This window comes from Canis lupus, chromosome 32, assembly GCF_011100685.1.
Source record: "Canis lupus familiaris isolate Mischka breed German Shepherd chromosome 32, alternate assembly UU_Cfam_GSD_1.0, whole genome shotgun sequence".
NCBI classification, from domain to species: domain Eukaryota; kingdom Metazoa; phylum Chordata; class Mammalia; order Carnivora; family Canidae; genus Canis; species Canis lupus.
In genome coordinates, this window is record NC_049253.1 from 29,048,938 (window position 1) to 29,070,387 (window position 21,450).

Consider the following 21,450-nt stretch of genomic DNA (forward strand, 5'->3'; position numbering starts at 1 on the left):
GACTTGTGAGGATCAACTGAAGTCATGCATAAAAAACTGTTAGCACGGTGTCCGACACATAATAAATGTACAATGAATGTGGAAGTAGCAGTAGAACAGATTAGACACGTATATAAATAACCAAAATGCCAAGTCAAAAATAAATGCGTAACACCAGTGTGTTTCATAAGAAAACTTGTTCTCATAGACCAGGTTATACAGGGGGTTCAGTTAAGGAGTTGTGATGGGAGAATAATAGTTTGTGAACTGCAACATTTCTACATCGGCATCCGAGGGATCTATAGTATGAATGAGTGTTGCTTCATATATACATAAGTTTCTGAAGGTCATTTAGGGAATGTTTAAAGTATCTGAGGTACCCTGCCCTTACTACTCAATTTACTAAAATTGAGACTGTACTCACAAGAACAATTTCCAATTAAGCAAGTAAAAATGCGTCTGCTGCAATTATTCTCTTCCCTTCCTTCACCCCCACTTTCCAATTTCCTTTAATAAGAAACAACAGTGGAGTTTCTTTTCAGAGCCTTAAAATAAAACCCCCCAAAAAAGGGATCCTGCTTGCTTTAGAGTTGTTTGAAAAAGGGAAAAAAATGCATAAAGAACCACGTGCTTATGTTCTGGCCAAGTTATTAGCCTCTGAGAACAAGAGCTAGAGGAGAGGACTGTTAACTCCATCGTCTCAGGCAGAATGAGCTCTTTCCCTGTTGGCTTGCGCTGCCTGGAAAGCATCTCGCGCCCTCCGAGAGGCCAGCCTGCTGGAGAACTGCAGGAATCTGCAACAAAAACGATGACAGCCTGAAATACACCCCGGTGCCAACCTCCACATTTGTCTGTCACCTCAGACCCTGACTAGTTGACAGAGCAGCAGAATTTCAACTCCAACAGACTCGAATGTGTTTCTGGGCAGAGAAGCAGAGCTAAAGAGGGAAGAGATTTTTTTAAAGAGTATTGAGTATTTACCAAACTTTTATTTCCTGGCCGTGTGCAAAGAGGGGATCCAACTCCAATTTTGTATCAAGGCTCTGAGTCCAGTCACATACCTGAAGGTAAATTTTAATACATTTACTGTATTATCTAATTGCATTTGTTATACTAATTTGCATGATCTGATGAAGATGTCTAATATTTTTTTTCCTAGTACAAAGCCATTTATTTACCAAAAAAAAATAAAAAAATAAAAAAACAAACCACCACAAACCTTTTGTGTGATTTACAGAAAAGCTACTTAATAGGAAAGTTTAACCGTCATATTCATGTTTCCTTTTCTTTTCCAAGATGAAATAGTAAGTAGTAATAAATGATGGTTTTTAATGTAGACCACGAACACAAATGTAGAACTGTTGTCGGCCTGATTAGCATTCAGATCTTGGTGAAGTCTGAATCCAGAATGGGTTTTATAGAAATATTTAACTACATATATTAAATCATCAGGGAAATAGGTTTAAAAAAAATAAATTTTCAAATCAAAGTGTTTTCCGTGTTTAAATTACCTAAAATTATCTTATCACCATCATTGTCCTAGTCTGTACCTAACAGCAATGTAGAAGTGGAACATTTTGCTTTTCCAAAAGATTAGGAAAATTATACTACTATAATCTTTGATTATGTTTTAGTTATTATAACCATTATTCCTTTCCTAACTCCCTTTTGTACTTTTATTACTAATTGTTGTCTCCTTCTACCATTTCTTAAGATGCACACGCAGAAAATTTCTCTAATTCCTAATGATGTCTTATTTGGGGAGGGAAAGGGGAGACAGAGAAACTAAAGAGCTAAGGAGATTATAACAACTCCTATACTGTAAGGTACTATCATTTCTGGTTCTACCAAAATAAAACAATAATGCAAGTCATGCTCACTCATTCCTCCTAGATATTAGAGGTCCCCCTGCAGGAGAAAACCATGCTTTCAGCTGCAGACTGATGCTGTTAATACTCTAACCAAGAAGTATTGCGGAAAGAGTATCTCTTTCACTGCCTTCAATCTACAAAGAGGTTAAGTATGTCACCTTGGCATTGTATCTGAGCTTTTCCCTGGCCCATGGCCTAAGTACACTGAATAGAAATGTTCCCTCAATCCAACTAAGCAGAAATATTTTAAAAATCCCCCCCTTTCTCTAGGATACCAACTTTTTTTTCAGTTCAGAGCTTATTCACCGAAACTTTGATGGTAATGACTATTGTTAACTATGACTATTTAAAAGAAAAGGGCACCCCTCTTAGGAAAGATTTAAGTTTTTATTTCTGTTCATTCAACAACATCTAGCAAAGCAGTACCGTCTGTTTCATCCAGTTACCATCCAGTCAACTAATGCTGCTCTCCACAGTTTTGAAAAGAATATGTACATGTTATTAATGAATCATGCTTTTTTTTTTCTTTTATGGAATTTCTGTACAGCCATTCAGAAATTACTGAGACTTCCTTTCCAGGTCTTTTGGGATTCAATTCCCAATACTTTCCCATGGGCAGCTCCACTTATCAACTACATAAAAATTAAAGGTGATGACAGAAAGGAAGTGAACGGCCATGTATCTAGACAATGCCCAACCATTATTCATTTCATTTCCCTTTGACAGCTTGTCATTTTTACTCCATTAATTTGTAACCGTAGATCAGCATTGCTGTTTTAGTTAAGTTTAGCACAACGTCCAGAACATGTTAGGGATCTTTTTTCCACCAAGAGGAACAAAAACAACTACTGTTGAAAGATTTCAGGTGCCCTTTTCCCCTCACATATCCTTCTGGAACAACTTTCAGTGAAGGAGAAGGGGGCCCATAAACCCAAGAGAACTTCCCCAGTAGGCTTGGCAGTCCAAGAGATGCCAGAGAAACCGGGGTCTCGTTCATATGACCTACAGGGCCTCTTCCACCAAAGGCTGAGCTTGCTGTGGTAGTGCCAGCTGGGGCCAGCCTGGTTTTTGTCTTGGGTATCAGAATATGGACAGAACAGAGCGTGTGGTCTTGAGTGTAAGGAGATGGTGTAAGAAAGTGAGTGAGATCATGAGCACTGGAAACATCCAGATCTGGTTTATATCTGGACTTTACCAGGCTCTGTGACTTTGGGCAAATGACTCTTTGAGCCTCAGTCGCAGAAATGAGAATCATAAAATTAGGTGCCACCTCAGAAATTTGTGGTGATATTAAGTCAAGAAAACAGCTATCCCTGGTGCATATGAAGTAATCAATCAATCACAGCTAATATGAAAACACTACCCTACTGATATGTCCCAACTAGAACTCTGTAAGAAGGGAATACGCTGTAGGTTTTCCCTCAAGGCCTTAGTTTATCCATCTATTAAGCAAGTAGTGGTAATAATACCCTCAGATGTGGCTGTCGGTGGAATTAAATGAGATGGTTTTTGGTATTTATTTATTTATTTGTTTATTTATGAGAGACACAGAGAGAGAGGCAGAGACATAGGCAGAGGGAGAAACAGGTCCTGTGGGGAGCCTGATGCGGGACTTGATCCCAGGATCCTGTAATCATGACCTGAGCCAAAGTCAGACGCTTACCACTGAGCCACCTCGGTGCCCACATGAGATGTTTTTTAAATACCAAGTATAGCATCTGACAGAGTGGCATGCCATGAGAAAGTATTTGGTTATGCACTGGAAATTATTTTTCTGGTAACAAATTTGGGGATCAGGAGTAAATATTCTTTGAATTGTCTTTTTTTATCCAAAGAAATGGAAAAATACATCTGACTCTACTCTGCTCCCCAGAGGGCCTCAACATGAGGTATTTATTACTGTGAGTCTTTTACTCCTTCATCAATTAGTTGCCTCTTAATGGCCAAGTCAGATGAAACCAAAGGGAGTTTTCTGTCTCAGATTGCCATTAAGAGAGAGAGACGAAATGCTGCTTTGCAGTCAATTCTGTTTTATTGGCCTAGTTGGACAGGGGAGAAGGTCCCCAGCATTTCTCCTTTCTTATCTTTTCTAAAGGCAAGAATAGGGGTTTTGACTTGCTTTGGGAGTATTTTTTTCCTTTCTAACTGAAATTCAAATGAAAGGGTTTGGGCTTTGTTTTTTGTTTTTGTAAACCTCTCCCCTACTCTCCTGGCATTGAAATGTCAGCTGCTTTTTCTGGCTACATGTAGCAGGAGCAGCCTGTCGTCATAGCAATGAAAGGGTATAGAGAGACTCGAGTTTCATGACCCACTCTGTGAAATAACTCTTAGTCTGCTCTAAAATCCTTCTTTAGAAATGAAGTCTCCAGTCCTGGCTTGTTTCCTTCCTATTATGCAACCAACTTATGTACACCAACTGCAGTAGCTAAATGTTTCCTTTAGAGATTCAATGAATAGATGTTAAGAAAATGAACAGAAAGCTACTAAAACAGTGACCAGTTTACTCGGGAGTGCAGGGGGAAAACAACTGAGAAGGCAAAGAAAGAAAGATAGAAATAACCTCCCTTCATAGCACATACCGCACAACCCAGAATAAATCCTTTCTCAAAGTTCCCACTGGCTCCTCCCATCTTCACCATGCACCGAAGTGTCGTGGTTATCCAGGGGGATTCTGGGGCAGGCTGCCTGGACTCACATCCTGGAACTCTCTCGGTTCTCTCTCGGTTTTTGTCTTACCCACTCCTTGCCTCTGTCCTCTCATATGTAAAATAGAGATAGTAATAGTCATAAAACTGTTATGGGAATTGAGTAAGACAGTGCATATAAGGCTCTTATTACAGTATCTGACCAGTGGCCAACGTGGACTATTAGGCTTGCCAGGCCTCAATTTCCTCTATTTGTTAAATGAGGATAACAGCTAATTCATAAGATCATTGTAGGATTAACGGAAATAATGTGTGTAAGTGCTAATAAGTAGTAGTTCTTTTAATACCGTTCATCATTATGTCTAACTTTGATGGAAATAGCTTTTTTTGAATTTGGAATATCCCAGTGAGTGAACTAATGAATACAGTCCTCAGAATTATCATGGTATAAATGTGAACCACTGAATTTCGAAAAAGAGAAGAAATAGGGTTTTTACATTTTTAAAGAATAAAGAAAATTCTCATCTTGGTTAATGATAAAAAGTTATTAAAACATCTTATCTTTCATTAAGATGCTTTATGTGAAAATTTGTTTTAGTTTCTTCAGTGTTGTCCATGCCATGCAATTATGTAACTAATTAACCTTATGTCTCAAACTCATGTATTCAATGTTCTGTACCTGAAAAATGCCAGAGATGCTGCAGGAGGAGCGGGGCTGTGCTCTGGTGGCTCTTACTGCGTAGTTAGGGAGATTGTTATTAAACAGATCATCACATTAATAAAAAGTGCTTATGCCCAAACACAAGGTGACCTCGATTACAAAGCCATCTTTATTTTTCTAATGAAAAGATCCTCAGCCAAAGTCTTTGGCTAACCTATGCACAAATGGATAGTTTATTGTAATGTGTACTCAGGATGCCTAAGATCGACTCACTGAATCGATCAGTGAGGGATAGCAATAAAGAAGTTTCCAAAGAATTTTTACACATTAAAGTAGACTTACAGGATCCCGGGAGTCAGGCTAAGATTGCCTTTTGCACTAACCTCAAGGCAGCTGAGTTCCTAGAGGAATGAATGTCACTCTGCCTGTTTCAAGAACTTGTCAATGGGCTGTAAGTAGTAAGGAAATTTAATTTCTCTTTTGTCTTTGTTTCCCACATCACAAGGACTTACTTGAAACCACCTGAGTCTATAAAGTGTGGTTTTTCTGAAACTGTGCAATTCCAACACTTGAGATAATGAAGGCGTATCTCAAGAATAATTACTAAATCTGCTTGAAATATCTTCATCTCCGTTTTTATTGTCAAGATGACCATCTTGGGGTACCTGGGTGGCTCAGTGGTTGAGCATCTGCCTTCAGCTCAGGTCATGATCTGAGGATCCTGGGATCCAGTTCCACATCAGGCTCCCCACAGGGAGCCTGCTTCTCCCTCTGCCTATGTCTCTGCCTCTCTCGCTCTCTCTCTCTCTCATGAATAAATAAATAAAATCTTAAAAAAAAAAAAAGATGACCATCTTAAGCATGACAAAAATAAGTATTGCTTGGAATCATTTTAGGCTGTTTTCTTGAAATGAAATTTTATTTTTTTTTTTATTTTATTGTTCAAAATTGTTCAAAATTATTTTATTGTTCAAAATTAAGTCATTGAGACAATGGTCTTTAATGTGAGAGATTTCAGAAGCACTAGAATATAAGGCAAGCCGCTCCTTTTCATAGCATAATTTTGGGGGCTGAAAAATTCACAGTATATTTGAATATGTATTATATAAAATTATATACTAAAGTAAATGTTAAGAGGGCAAAGCACCTTTGTTCTAAGAAAGTATATAAGGAGTCTGATCCCTGCCGAAGGTCAGTGATGGCTTTGATTTGAAGCTAAATCAATGTTACTCTCTGGTGTGTGTGTGTGTGTGTGTGTGTGTGTTGGGTGGTGGTGGTTGGGGTGAGTCGGTGCTGGCAAGAGAATTCTGAGTGTCACACATTGTACAAAGACCCTGTAGCAGGTGGGATCATGGGCTCTTTGAGGAACATTGAGAGCAAAGAGCAGAACAATGGGAGATGCAAATCTTAAGCAACTCTCCCCACAATGCCCTCTTCTTTGAGCACGAAGTGTTTATCCTCTGCTTGATTCACGTTTAATGTGTATCTTTAACATCTCTATCAAATGCTGGATAGACTCAGTGCCCCAACTGGCATTAACCATGTTTATCCCTCACTCAGCCTCACATGGTAGTAGGTTCAGTTAGGAAGAATGACAGCCAGTTGAAGGTCAGAGTTCCAGAAGGTCTGTATCCTTCACAGGACTGGGACACCTTGATGTCAGATGGTGACTCAGCTGAGAACTCAAAATAGAAGAGCATCTTTTTTTAATCCTTCAGGGTAACTGTAAAGTCAAGCTACAGAGCTCTCCCAAGAGACTCATTAACACTTTAAAAGCCCTGAAACATCACTGTTAACTCTGGATCAGGTAACAATAAGCATACATCAACCGAAATGTGACTAAAAGGTTGCCTCTCTAATAACAAAGCCTTTGGCTATCACGTAAAGACAGAGTGAAGGAAAATGGTCTGTTTGAGTTTGATTATGAAATACTTATGATAATCATTTTGTTGACTGCATTTCTCTGAAAGGAAATTTTTCCATAGTTATAATAATTACTAAAAATAGCAGCCTACAGTCTTCCTCTGATATAAATGAATTCAGCAGAGGATATACCTAACCTTATTTAGAAGCATGGAAGTACATGGTCAAGAAATGATATGCCAATAGTAAGAAGAAAAATAAAATAGAGCAAACAGTCGGTGCAAATTTCTCTTTTTTCTAGGGTATATGGTGTATCTTTCTCAGTTTGTTGGACTTTAGACAAGGTGAGATGAACAGAGCAATAGTCGTAACCTGCGTTGAAAACCAAAAACATTAAAGGAAGGTTTGTTTAGTTTCCTTGGCCTAGAAGGAAGGGGGAGGACTTGTAAGTTTGGCTGAGGCTGCCTCTGAAGGAGCCAACATCTAAGGGGAGAGGGGGCAGTTCAGCTGCCTGGGGGACTCCAGGCAACAAGACGGAAATCCACTTCAAACAATAACTGCCAGCACTAAAATTTCCAAGGAGTTATTTACGTAGCCAATAGAAGAGCTGGAAAACAAAAGACTCCAAGCCTGTTCCTCCCTTTAGAGGAATGGGTAACTCTGTTTGCTCTAGTTCAGTGGTCAGACAGCTTGTTAATGCTTAAAAGAGAAGGGAGATAAAAAGAGAGAAGAGGTATAGTGACCTAAGAAGTGCCCAGTGGAGCGAGATGGTTAGAATAAGTAGATTAAAGCGACAAGAGGACACGCAGAACTCCAAAAATAAAAATCCTCTTTTTAAGTTTAAATTAGTGCTTCAAATTAATAAAGTGAACAAATGTCCTACGAAACTTCAGAAACTGAAAAGAAATCCAATACAAAAGTCTACTCTGACCCAATCGAATTCTAATTTAGTCTTCCAGAAAATATCCTAGAAACTGAAATGCAACCAATTACAAATAAGGACTCAAAATGAATCAGAGTACCCAAAATATATTCTGGTAGTTTGTCTAAGTCCACTCCTAAATCTGGATCGATAATGATGCTCTAAGGAGTGAAATGTGTGGGAAATATCAGAAAGGGAGACAGAACGTAAAGACTGCTAACTCTGGGAAACGAACTAGGGGTGGTAGAAGGGGAGGAGGGCGGGGGGTGGGAGTGAATGGGTGACGGGCACTGGGGGTTATTCTGTATGTTAGTAAATTGAACACCAATAAAAAATAAATTAAAAAAAAAAAAGGAGTGCCAAACTTTAGGCTCTCTTCCCTTCTCTACGATACAGAAATTTCAGGAGAGAGAGAGAGAGAGACCAAAAGTCAGAGGGTTCCTTTCAGAAACGTTTCCTACCAAAGCAACATCCAAACCATATTTAGGTATTACATGCACGGCTTTCCACCCTCCATCTGAAGGACGAGCCATTGGTCATAGAGGCCAGAGTGGACGTAGCTCCATCAATCAGGGGTGGCTGACACAGGCATAGCTTATTTTGCCTGCCTTTCAGTCCAATCCCTTTGGGCTCAGCTGGGCTCCCTTCCCAGCTAGAGGAAAGGATATCCAGGCCCCTTTCCTTGTTTTTCCAGGGACAGAGCTTGTAGACCTGCTGAGAAATCTAATTACAACCTCCTTTCATGCTAAAATCCAATTACAACCTCTCCCAGGGTGAAAGCCAATCCTTTTGATAAAAAGGAAGCCAAACAAAGAGGCTTCAGGCAGGGGGTGTGCCTGTGTTCGGCCTTCCCTTAGGCAACTATGCAGAAAGGTTGCAGTGACCTTCTCCTGCCTTGAGTAGGAACAGTGGCCATAACCTATTACTACTCCCATCCTCATAAGAAGGAAAAATATTTTCATATCTGATGCTGGAGTTTCTGGGGATTTTTTCAAGCATCCATTAGCTGGGCAAAGCAAATTTTGAGCCACTCTCCACACACACGTTTTCGATTGACCAAGATGACTTTTTTTTAAATCAAATTTGGAATATGTTAAACAAGAAAAAAGTGAGTTATTAAATCCAATATCCTTCTATACTCTATTCCTGACGTCTTTGATGTCCTGTGCCACCCATTCAGCTACCCATTCATTTGAGGATAATGAATTCATTTGAGGAAACTGCAGTGTTCCTTGAAAAAGGGTCACCCCAAATTCTTGAAACCTAAATAAGATAAACAGAGACAGTTCTCAAAATAGCCATTTATGGAAACAACATGTTTTCCGAATACCTGGCATAAGTGTATAGTTGCTGAAACAATAAAATTCTAACCACATTCTAATCAAATATCTATCACTTCTACATAACCACTGTAGTCATAGAGTATGTATAAAATCCAGATTTGCAGTTTAGCAAAAAAAAAAAAAAATGGACAAAATTTTTAGAAAGAGCATCCAGTTATCTTTTTTTTTTTTTTAAGATTTATTTACTTATTTATTTATTTGTGATAAGACACACACAGAGAGAGAGGCAGAGACACAGGAGGAGGGAGAAGCAGGCTCCATGCAAGGAGCCCGACATGGGACTCGATCCCAGGACTCCAATATTGCGCTCTGGGCCAAAGGCAGGCACTAAGCCACTGAGCCACTGGGGACCCCCAACATCCAGTTATCTAATAAGTTTTTAATTGGATATGAGCAGAACATTGTTGTTGTTTTTTATAGGATAAAGTTTACCCTAGGTTCAAAAAAGGTGTGTTACACCCATAAAGTTAATATAAATATATAAATAAGAATAAGATCAACCATTTAATGACTCTCAAATACCTCCAAAAGCAAAACATTTTTACATACTTGACTCAACTTCCATTACCTAATCATCTATATAATATGATAGCAACCCAGTCACAAAGATGACTGAAATTTACAAAAGTCAGAAGAATTGACCCTAATTGTAGGTCAATGAAAACCTGTAACTAGTTTTAAGACACCGTGTTTGCTCAGGTCTTCATGCTCTCTTAGCCCACTGGAATCATTTTTAACTCCTAAGCCATTAGTTCAGAGGGTTTCCTCAACCTTTTATTGGGAACCAAACAACTCTGAACGAACTCTAAATTCATGCAGCATTCTATTGGAATTCAGTAGAATCAAATATATAGGTAAAGGAAGATACTAGAAGTTTTTGTTTTAAACTGGGAAGACTTCCGGTTTAAACCTTGGTACTCCCAGTGATCTTGCATTTAATAGCTTCTTAGATAGGTATGGAGGTATGGGAGGAGTATGGCATTAGCTCACTGACAAAAGAAAAGAAAATAACAACAACAGCTGATTGATGTTGCTTTGTAATCTGAAAACAATTTAAAATGATTTCAAAAGCAAATGCTTTCTTATAATTTGAAAAATACTCTGGTAGGAACATTGAAGTTTACTATAGTCTGAGCTGTGGATATGATTAACTTCTTTTCTTTTCCCAAAAGGTGACAGACAAAAATCTAGCCCATACCTATTCTATATTTGGTTCTTTGGTTTTTTTTTTTTTTTTTTTTTTGTATATTTCTTTATTGGAGTTCGATTTGCCAACATATGGTATAACACCCAGTGCCCGTCACCCAATCACCCCATCCCCCCGCCCCCAAATCCTCTGTATTGGATGGTGGCCACAATAAGGTCTCCTGATGTAGTCATGGCTGGAGGTAGCTGACTTACCTCACACTTCCCAGCATCTTGATAACAGGGCTAATAATGCCTAGAGATCCATAGCATAGTTATTGAATATGGTATGTACATTTTAGTGCCATGAAACTATCAAAAATAGTCCTTGTCCAAAAAGAATTAGCAGATTCCCTTATACAGTATCATTCATCCAGAGTACAACTTTGTTTTAATGTGGCTCATTAGACCACTCTTGATTAGGCAAATCTCCACGTGTTCAGTAGTTTTAGAACAGTTTACAATGTTTAGTCAGACTGAGCTAATGAGTTGGATTTCCTTTGGTATAGACTGCAAAATGGAGGGGAGAGAAACAGAGACAGTAATTTACTTCCTGGGGTTCCAGATTAATCTTGGTGTCATAACATTCTAGAGAGTGCATGAAAAGCAAAATGAGAGAGTACTTTAAAGTGAAAAAAGCCATGTTCTAACACAAAATACTCCCATAGTTTGCCCATATTTCTTTCTAAAATTCTTCAGTTCACCCTTCAGATCTTATGATTAAATCAGCAAAATCATCTTTATTGAGTGCTAATCCATATTTGAATACCTTGTAGCTTTGGATTCTCTCCAAAGTGAGGACTGCTGTGTCCCATTGAAAAAGAAAAATGTCAGGCAGCCCCTGTAGCTCAGCGGTTTAGCGCCACTTTCGGCCCAGGGCGGGATCCTGGAGACCCAGGATGGAGTCCCACATCAGGCTCCTTGCATGGGGCCTGCTTGTGTCTCTGCCTCTGTGTGTGTGTGTGTGTCTCTCACGAATAAATAAATAAAATCTTTAAAAAAGAAATTAATTAAATTAAATTAAATTTAAAAAGAAAAATGTGCCCCAGCTAAGGCAATACAGAAGAGGAAAAACTCTTTCCTCTATCCTTTTAGGTTCAGTTTTTGGGGCCTGCAAATTAAACTGACAAAAGACAGGTTAACAGGACGAAAAGGTTTATTCATATACATGCAGGAACTGGCTCCTTGAATGGTTAAAGTTTAAGGCTTGCATATCTAACTTAGTAGGGGAAAGGAAGGACTAGGGAAAGAAACAGCTTCTGTGGAAAGGACAAAAGATTTCTTTAGGAAAGATAAATGGGCTTTTAAAGCAAACGAGATAAGAGATTTTGTGAAAATGTTTATTTATTCAAGTACAGTGGTCTTTCTTCTTTAGAGCTACAAAATTCCTGAAGAGGAATTTATGGTAGGTTTACTCTCAGTCTCTCTCCTGGGAGTAGAAGGTACCCTGGGAGTAGAAGAGGGAATTTATGGCATTTCTTATTTCTCAGAAGGTTCTGCTTTTAGTCCAATAAGGAAGGCTCCAAGAAGACTTCTTTCTGCATCTGTTGAATCTCAAATATCCTCTGCTTAAAATAACCTTCATACCAACTCAAGGGGTCCAAGTGGGTCCCCACAGCAACTATTAGACAGACCTGAAACAGGGCAGCACTGGGGAACAGGAGGCAGCTTCATTGGCAGAGGATCTGAAAATATTCAAATCCATGTATCCTAAATTTTGAATCAAGTGTTGTTTGGTCAAGGTTCCAGCAAGAAAATGATAGATGCAGGCAGAAAAAATTGAATTTGGGGATTTGAGATAATGTATTAAAGGATTATCTATCAAGCTCTGGGCAGGGTATAGAGAAGCCCCAAAATCCTCTGAGAACAGGCTAATAAGTAAGCTTGTACATTCCAGGGGAGAGAGGATTTTCCAAACTCAGACAGAAAACACTGCCTAGAGAGGGTCACTGGGGGGAGCTATGGCCTCTAGGAGAGGGCCACAGTCACAGAGAGGGAGCTAAGAAAATATATACCCTGATTTTACACTCTTCCCTCAAATTTCTCCTGCAGTGTACCCCACTGGCTGAACCCAACAGAAACCATCAGGCAAGAGAGCCTGAAGATGCAATTCACACAGACTCTGGGACAGCTCAGGTTGGAGAGTAGATGTGGTATGGATCTGGAATAGATGGAAGGTTTCTAGATACTCAGTAGGGGTGGGGGAGTAAATCTTTTCCCAGTATGGGAGAAGTAGAATTAACAGCTGTAGACCAGCTGCGTCCTCTCCTTGCTTTAAAGAATCTTCTGGAGCTTCCCCTTGGAAGGCATAAATATGCCTAGGTTTTTCACCCTGTTTTCAAAGAACTGCTCAAACCTCAGCTGTAAAATTCATTAGGGTTATTGTATATCTGCTTCTTTTAGAGAAGGCGGGTAATGTGTAACAATGCACTACTAGGAAAAGCAGTTGTTCTCCCTGCTAATATATAATAATAATAATATTATATAATAATATAATATAACAATAGTGTTGGCCCTCACCAAGGCACATGAGAGGCTTCAACCATGTGCTGAACCCTGGAGGGATTTCTGCTGGAGTAAGTCTTTTCATTAGTGGTTCACACAGGAACTACTCATCAAAGCCCACCATTGTTCCCCAGCAGATCCAACACCATGAGAATGAGGCTACTTGGAACTGTTCTTAGGTATGATTTGCTGTTTTTCTTAATCCTGGAAGAGAACGACCCCAGTGAATAGTCCTTGGTACATTCACAGAGCTGAAAGCACTTGAAATTCCTCTCCCAACTGGCAGAGCTCAACAACAGACTTACTCTATTGACAAAAGAGAGACAATTTCCATTGAATCCAAAGAGGTTTTCTATTGTGCTGGTAGAGTTTAACTAATAAGGGAAATTCAAAGAACAGTCAGAGCAGAAAGCTAAGAACCTGGCATTCAGGGGAAAGAAATTCCAGGGAGGTAGGGAATGAAATAAATTAGGAGATGTAGAGAAAAGAGCTAAAGGCAAAGAAAGAATAGGAGTAATATATCTGATCATATCATGGGCTAGGCTTCAAAAGTTGAATTGTCATGCCGTTAATATCATGAAGCAAATCATTCAGGTATTATTATGTCCCACAACATAACAAATGCCACAGGTCTTCAGGCAAGCCATACTCAGGGGTAGATTCAGAATTTGTAAACCAAAAGTTTACTGTATGTATGGGGCCTTCTTTTTTTAAATAGAAAAATCAAAATTAGGTACAGGGCTTTGTAAGGAATGAGGAGCTCTAAAGCTTAAGCTTCTTAGCTTTGTAGTACATCTACCTCTGACTATACTCAAGTATCTGTTGCCCCAAAGAATATGCAAAAAGATGGGAGGAGAAAAAAATAAATGTAAATATGAGAAAACCCTGCAGACACAGAAAAAGAGGAAATAAAAGAACAGATACCACATTATGATTTGAACAAAAAAAAAAAAACATATAGGGCCAAAATAATTTTTCACACTATACCATTCTCACATAGTTCCAAAAGAAAAGCATTTTTACTATCCTTGATTCAACTTTAGTTACCTAATCATCTATATAATATGATAGGAACCAGTGGGATCATAGCATGAGATTTACAAAAATCAGAAGAACTGACCTTGTCTATAGGTCAGTGAAAACCTGTAACTGACTTTAAGACACCATGTTTGCAGGGTGCCTGGTTGGCTCATTCGATGGACCATGTGACTTTTGATCTTGGCGTTTGAGTTTGAGCCCCATGTTGGGGGTAGAGATTGCCCAAAAATAAAATCTTAAAAAAAAAAAAAAAAAAGGCACCATGTTTGCTCAGATCTTCATACTCTTTTAGTCCATTGTAATCATTTTTAACACAGGCAGTAGTGGAAATTTTCAGAAGGGCTGGCAAATGCCTGAGGGAAAGAACAGAACATTGCCTTCATGGGTCCATCCTATAGAGTTGTGAAATGAGACTCAATGAGATTAGTGAATGGCAAGTCATACAATCAGATGAGGAACCCTGAGAGGAATAATGAAGAGGTGTGGAAACATGGCTATTGCACAGTCTTGCCTAAGATAAGCCTGTGGGATCCTCTAAATATAATTAAAGTAATCCTGTAATTACACATTATAGAAGAGGGAGAATGTACTAATTTCTCCCAAGATGGAGAGACAGAACAATATTTGAGAATGTTCCTGAAAAACAATTCTTTTTGAAATCTTGCATGCTCCTCATTCATGACTGGGCACAGTGGCACAGAACTCAGGAAGCTCTCACTGAATGGATACTCTATGAACTGGAAGTGAGGCTATAGGTAGGAATATGCAGATGGTTCATAGATGAAGTGCTTAGCATAGTACCTGGCATATAGTAAAATCTCAAAAAATACAAGCCATTATATTACCTATTATATATGTTAATGATAAAAACTTACTTTTTCAATAAAACTATAGTTGGATGAAGATAAGTCAAAACTCTAAAGCTTCTTATGAGTGAAACTCCAGAGTCCTAGGCCATCATGTCTATCTAATCATTTGAGCAAGTAACTAAAGCCAGTCCAGATTGAAGTGGCAGAGAATTTTAGACCTCTCAATAGGAGAAGCAGCAAAGAATCTACAGCCATCTGTACTCTCCTATAAGTTTATGTGTGTTAAATAAGAAATGTTACAAATTGTCTCAAGACAGCTACCCAAGCAAGTTGGAATAGAGTTGATTTTTGGGGATGTTTTGGTTCTTAAAGGGGAGACCTGTTTCTGTCATGCCAAATGTTTCATCTGGATGTTTGTTTTGATGCTATGTGGGCTGGCCAGTAGAAGAACTTCAGGCATTTGAAATTTCAAATCCTGGGTTTCTCTCAAAAGACCATTCCTAGCAAATGCAGTCTAGCTCTCATCTTTTAAAACTCCTGATGAGGTTCTCCCAAAAGTTTGGGAACGAGACACTCTAACAGAAGGAAAAGGCTCTCCTCAAAGTTCCCCACCATCTCTCATCTCTAACCTCTCGAGACCCATGAAAAGAAAGAGTGGTACAAAGGAAAGAAAGAACTTAAGAACTCAAAAGAGATGAATTAAAGTCTCTATGAAGTATTAATTATTGGACTGAGTAAGCCATTTTTGCTTTATGAATGTTTCAAAGAAATGATATCTTTCATTTCATTTTTGCAGGTGAAATCACACATGATTATATAATCATATTTGAGTCTCAAAATAACGCTAGAAGATAAATAGAAAAGGTACTATAATTTTTCCTGTTTTGTAGATGAAGAAACCAGTGACTTGACGAAAAGTCTCTTGGCTGGCAAAGACAGTTCAGTTCTGGAACTCAGATCTTCCAACCCTGTTCCAAATGTTCTTTAAGCTATGCTGATGCCTCTGAATAGACTCATCCATTTGGGTAAAATAACATGATCTAATTTCACATCAACACTCCATATTTAAGTCTTCAGACTATTAACTTTGCATTCAAAAATTTGTCTCATTTCTTCATTTTTCACCAAGAGTTTTATTTGTTCTTTTTATGAAAAGAACAATCTGCATTTTGTAGAGCACACACACCAGATTTGAATGTCTCAAAATATATGACTTTTTACTTACCCAAGATTAAATGGTATTCATCATGCTTAGAAAGGACATCATGGGTTTCATTTTCAAAGTACTTTGCAAGCATCAGCTAATTAAGGCTCCCTGTCATCGACACTTGTTTTCAAAATATCTCTCATTTCCCAGGAAAGTTCTCCACTCTGTCTTATTTATACAAATCAGCACATTTGTTCAGGTCTTAAAATAAGCTAAAGGCTGTGAAATTATTTTGATCAGTGTGTGGCAATACAATTAGCTCAGTGAAGCAGAAATGCCCAGTGACTGGTCTGAAGGACAAAGTGGAACACAGCACGAGAACTCAAGGCCTTCTACATTCTGAACACTGGATTTTTCCACAAGGTCCAGTCTTTAAAAGTATAGCACAGTCATCTGCTTTATAAGTGAAAGCTTGAGGTAGTTTCCTACTTGGGTCATTCTAAATGACACAGTCCTATTCTGTCTTTAAATTTTGTTTTTTATTTCAAGATGGAAATAAACATGAGACCCCTAAAAAATAGTTCCATCCTGGACACACTAAATAATCAGGGAACAAACAGGAAATATTGGGTTGACTTTTTCAGACGAATCACCTGCACGATTGGTCACAAACACTATACTTCTTTCAAGCCTTAGAATGTCTTCCTACAGCTATGCCAGGATTCTCAGCATTGTAGTAGCCCCTTTGGGCTAAGACCAATGTGAAGATACCTCTTCCCTGAGACTAGAAAAGCATTAGTCCAGGAATATCCTTATCTCCTAAGTATGGATTAGATGCATATAGAAAACTAGAATTTAAATGTGTGGAATAGAAGACAAGTCTGTTTGAGTTTGTTTTTAATGAGTGAACTAAATGTAAAAATGTTCTAGAACTAGGACTCCTGGGCACCTTGAGATCACCAAGGGGAAGAAGACATGGAAGGATGGAGGGGGAAAAAAGTAAAGGAACACTAAAGATTCATTTTCTTTGAAACACACTTAAAACAGGACAAAAATGACTACAACAATGACAATGATGAGATGCACCAAGCAGAGCGACAGAAATAATAATCAATTACATGTGTATATTACTTCAGAGTTTGCAAAGAGCTTCTTCATCTCAGTGGCTCCCTTTGACATTGCAAGAAATTGTTATTTTCATCCTGTACGTGAAGTTTGGAAAGATGAAGTAATTTGCTCAAAGTAGTATTTAGTACTTGGCAGAGCCAAGGGGCTCAAAGCCAGGATCTCTGATTTCTAGTTTGCAGCCTGTTCTGCAGCCATGAGAGAATCTTGGACTCAGAGTCCAAAGCACTGCACTCTAATCCTTGCTCACCTCTTTTTTTTTAATTTTTTTTTTTTATTTATTTATGATAGTCATACAGAGAGAGAGAGAGAGAGAGGCAGAGACATAGGCAGAGGGAGAAGCAGGCCCCATGCACCGGGAGCCCGACGTGGGACTCGATCCCGGGTCTCCAGGATCGCGCCCTGGGCCAAAGGCAGGCACCAAACCGCTGGGCCACCCAGGGATCCCCCTTGCTCACCTCTTAAGCCTTGCACATGTAGCCAAGTACTTTAGATTCTTCAGGTTTCGATTTCTTTCCATTGGATCAAATGAGACTGTATACAAAAAATAATTTTATAACTGTGAAATGTTACATACATGTAAAAAAGATATAGCTAAGTGCAACTTAATTCCTGAGGTTTGCCTCAACATATCCTTATTGTCAAGCTTCCTCCCTTCTCTCTAAAAGAACAAAAAAACCCCTCTCCTCTTCAACGTGTAACCTTCCACCTGTGCTTTAATATTACAACAGCAGATACTTATCAGGTTCTGTTGTCTCACTTCATATTCATCATCATTGTATGGATAAACACTGAGCATCAAAAAAACTAAATAATTTATCCAAAATTCTGCAAATTAAGTAGTAGATCCCAGAAGTCCTGTATCAGAGCTTTTGTCTTTAACCACTGCACTATTGCCTTCACAACGACTCAGGCAACTTCTCTGTTTCTATTAATGCATAACAATCCACCCCAAAATTAAATGCTTAAAATCAATCCCCTTATTTGCGCATGAGTCTGCAGTCTGAAGTAGGCTCACTTGGGTAGTTCTTCTGGTGATTTTTGTCTGGAGTCACTCATGTGGCTCCAGCAAGCTGGGAGCTCAGCTGTGGTTGAACCATCCCAGATAGTCTTCCATCTTCCACGGTTCTATGTGGCCACTTATAATTCAGCGGTCCAAACTAGCCTCTAGTCCAAATTTTCTTACAGCACATGAATGGCCTTCATAGGAAGACAAATCCCAATATGCAAGTGCTTACTAAGCTTCTGCTGGCATCATGCTTGATAATGTGCCATTAACCAAAACAAGTCAGAAGACCAAGGCCAAAATCACAAGGTATAAAGCCCAAAAGTTATAGCTTATTAGGGGTTATCATTGTTTACCACATCTCCTCTTTATCTTCTCACTCATTACTTATGCTTTCCCTTCAGCATAGAAAATGCTTTAATGACCATATTTAAATAAAAATAAAAATTACCTGTGACCACATGCTCCTCCTTAACTCCTCCTTAGCTCTTACCTTCCTTTCAGAGGCAACCATCTTAAGTGAATGGTCTACATTCATTGTGTTCGTTCCTTATTCTACTCCCCAGTCATTGCAGACTGGCCTACACCAACACTATTGCACCATACCTAGTTTCCCTTAACTCTCCAGCAACCTCTGTATTTCCAAAGGCAATGGATAATTCATTGGCCTTGTTTACTTTGACCTGTCTGTGACATTGAACATTTTATTTTTCTTATGTGACTCTCCTTTCTCTCATCCTTTGTATCTTTAGCTTTTCTCATCCTCTAATGGCACCTCCTGGTCTTCACTCACCAGGGTTGTGGCTCCTGCTCTCTACTCTACTCATTGTATGGCTTCTCATGCTAATAGCATCCAAAACTATAGCTTTAGCCCAACTCTATGTTTACCTCTAGACCTATTTATTGAAGTATGTCTCTTCTCAAATGAAATTAGTTTAAAACTAATTTGTCGTCTTTGTTCTAAAACCATATCAGCCTGCTATAATCCCTTATCTTGGTGGATGAATGCCAGCATTAACCCTGTTGCCCAAATTAGAAATGTGTCAAGCCAAGACTTTTCCTTTTCTTCTTCCCATAGTATCCAACTGGTCATTAACTCTTATCTGTTCTGACTTTAAATAGTTTTCAGAACTATCCAGTGGTAAATGTTTAACAACCAGCTTTTGGCAGGATGGTGGGGGCAATAGGGGCTCTTGAGTGGCACCATCTAATTTCAAATGCCTTTTTTTAAAAAATATTTTTTTAAAGATTTTATTTATTTATGATAGAGAGAGAGAGAGAGAGAGAGAGAGAGACGCAGAGACACAGGCAGAGGGAGAGGCAGGCTCCATGCCAGGAGTCCAACGCAGGACTCCATCCCGAGGCTCCAGGATGGCGCCTTGGGCCAAAGGCAGGCGCCAAACCGCTGAGCCACCAGGGATCCCCTCAAATACCTTTTATTTCTATTTATGTTGCACACATCACACTATATTAAATCATTGATTTACCTGACTTCCTCCTTTTTAACTCTTCAGACAGGAACTATGAGGCTTGTGCTTAGGTAGTGTCTAGTAAGTGCTTAATAAATAAATAAAAGAGTGAACAAGTGATGCACACGCTGGCCAACTTGACATATGTTTCTTCTTGATCCATTCAGCTGCAATAAATTTAAGAAAACAAAAGGAATTTGTGAGATCCTATGATCAAGTTAAAGGGAAATATTTTCTCAAAGTTAGTTAGCTATGCTTATTGCTATTAAAAACTAAAATCAAAGGAAATTAGTCTTGCAACCCAGAATACTTTTGATGATTCTTGCTTCCTCCTTATGTTGCTACCATTTATAATAAAATGTGGTAACAGTCTCTTTGCCTAATGTCATTGTTATTTATGATAAATGTAGGAAAGATTCCTGAAATTAACTTTGGTAAATGTGTGGGCAAAAAGACTATAAATGTTCCATTGGAAAATTATATTGACCTCAATGCAAAACTTGTATTATTTTCTAAGGCTCTGAGTTGTTTATTTAATAATTACAATTTGACTTTTATGGAAGAAGAAATAAAAAAGGATAAAAATGTATTGAGTATCTCCTAGGTATCAGGCATTTTTACAACTATTATTTCCTCTAATCTCCACAAAACTGAATTAGATATTGTATTAGTCAAGGTTTTCCAGAGAAAGATAGGTGGTGGTGGGTGGGGGAAAAGAGAGATGATTTATTATAAGGAATTAGCTCAGGCAGTTATGGATGCTGATAACTTCCATGATCTTCCTTCTGCAAGCTAGAGACCTAGGGAATATGTTGGTCTTACAAAATTCTCCAGTCTTCGTCCAAAAGTCAGAGCACCACAAGCACTAATGGAGTATGTCCCAGTCTGAGGGCAGGAGAAGACTAATATCCCAGCTCAAACAGTGAGACTGAGAGAACAAATTTTTCCTTACTCCACCTTCTTGTTCTAGTCACACCCTCAAAAAATTAGTTGAAGCCAATCCTCACTGGGAAGAGCAACCTGTTTTACACCACAGTCTACCAATTCAGATGCTAATCTCCCCTGGAAACATCCTCACAGGTATACTAGGTAATAATGTTTAACCAGATATCTGGGCATCCTGCAGCCCAGTCCTGTTGTCGCATAAAATTAACCGTCACAGATGTTATCCCAATTCTAGGTGGGGAATCTGAGGCTCAGAGGGTTAAGTAATTTGCCAAAGATTACATAGCCAGCAACTGCTAGACCAAATTCAAATACATGTCTTACTAACCCCAGAGCACCATTCTTCTACTAAACTAGTAGCTCTCAACTGGAGCAGTTTTATCCTTCAGGAGATACTTGGCAATATCTGGAGACATTTTTGATTTTCATAACTGGTGGGGGGAATGGGAGACTTGCTATGACATCTAATGGGTAGAAGTCAGGGATGTTGTTACATATCCTACATGCATTAGAATGCTAAACATCCTACATACGACAATGAATTGCCCACCCCAAAATGTTAATAGTGCCAAGAAAATGAAACCCAGCACTAAACTATACTATTTTATATTTTTACGGTTTTCCAAAACTGTACTATCCTACTAGCAGTAGAATCATAATAATAGGCTGATCTAAAATATATATGACTGTAGTTCCATATCTAATAAACACTGGTTAAATGAATAAATGTTAAATTTTGAATATAGAGGAAGGAAACTGCATTTTTCAATGACTTTTTTACATTAGCATTCACTGAGAGAATAAAATATTTTAAATTATTATCAATAATAGAGAATGGAAAATAGATACCACTTATGTGCTTGAAGCATTAAATACCATGATATAAAATGTTTCATTCTGATACAATAAAATCATACAATATATTTTCACTGGGTCT

The 21,450-nt window shown here is 38.6% G+C and overlaps 1 protein-coding gene across 1 annotated transcript in view; it reads left to right on the forward strand.

Annotated features, from left to right (window-relative positions):
* Positions 1 to 642: 642 nt before the first annotated feature.
* The window catches only part of SPARCL1 (SPARC like 1), a 44,283-nt gene continuing 23,475 nt past the window's right edge, over positions 643 to 21,450 (forward strand). Inside the window, 1 exon segment of the mRNA XM_038582185.1 lies at positions 643 to 1,046. The gene's annotated coding sequence lies outside the window, so the exon portion shown is untranslated.